Genomic DNA, 1,259 nt, shown 5'->3' with positions numbered 1-1,259 from the left:
AGCCATGACTCTGAGTGTAGGAGTACATCTGAGGATCAAGAAACAGCATGACTGAGGGATTAGGCTGAGTTGGCTGCTTTGATAGGCTAAACAGGTGCCCTACCTTTCTCACACTTATCACTATTTCCCTCATACTTGTTTGTGTCCTTAACACAAAAGGTTCAATCTCACACATAAGAATAGTTTTACTAAGAAAGTACCAGTCATTGGACACTTAGATATGAAAATGACAATACAAGTTTGAAACATTGAAAGAAACATTTCATTAAAAACAATATTCCACTCAAATAGTGAGTTAAGAGAGTAATATTGACATATACACACCTCCAAATGTAAAATAGATAAGTAGTGGGAAGCAGCGGCATAACACAGGGAGAGAAGCTCTGTGTTTTGCAACAACCTAGAGGAGTGAGATGGGGAGAGTGGGAGTGAGGCTCAAGAAGTGGGGGAGATTTTTGTGCATTAATTTTATATCCTGCTACTTTACCAAATTCATTGATTAGCTCTAGTAGTTTTCTGGTAGCATCTTTAGGACTCTCTATGTATAGTATCATGTCTTCTGCAAACAGTATATAGGAATGCCAGAGATTTCTGTGCATTAATTTTGTATCCTGCTACTTTACCAAATTCATTGATTAGCTCTAGTAGTTTTCTGGTAGCATCTTTAGGATTCTCTATGTATAGTATCATGTCATCTGCAAACAGTGACAGCTTTACTTCTTCTTTTCCGATTTGGATTCCTTTTATTTCCTTTTCTTCTCAGATTGCTGTGGCTAAAACTTCCAAAACTATGTTAAATAAGAGTGGTGAGAGTGGGCAACCTTGTCTTGTTCCTGATCTTAGTGGAAATGTTTTCAGTTTTTCACTATTGAGGACGGTGTTTGCTGTGGGTTTGTCATATATGGCATTTACTATGTAGAGGAAAGTTCCCTCTGTGCCTACTTTCTACAGGGTTTTTATCATAAATCGGTGTTGAATTTTGTTGAAAGTTTTCTGTGCATCTATTCAGAAGATCATAAGGTTTTTCTCCTTCAATTTCTTAATATGGTGCATCACGTTGATTGATTTGCATATATTGAAGAATCCTTGCATTCCTGGAATAAACCTCACTTGATCATGGTGTATGATCCTTTTAATGTGCTGTTGGATTCTGTTTGCTAGTATTTTGTTGAGAATTTTTGCATCTATGTTCATCAGTGATATTGGCCTGTAGTTTTCTTTCTTTGTGTCATCCTTGTCTGGTTTTGGTATCAGTGTCA

The sequence above is a fragment of the Lipotes vexillifer genome, unplaced genomic scaffold, assembly GCF_000442215.2.
Source record: "Lipotes vexillifer unplaced genomic scaffold, Lipotes_vexillifer_v1.1 scaffold799, whole genome shotgun sequence".
NCBI classification, from domain to species: domain Eukaryota; kingdom Metazoa; phylum Chordata; class Mammalia; order Artiodactyla; family Lipotidae; genus Lipotes; species Lipotes vexillifer.
The sequence above is the reverse complement of the archived record's forward strand: the minus strand, read 5'-3'. Positions refer to the sequence as shown.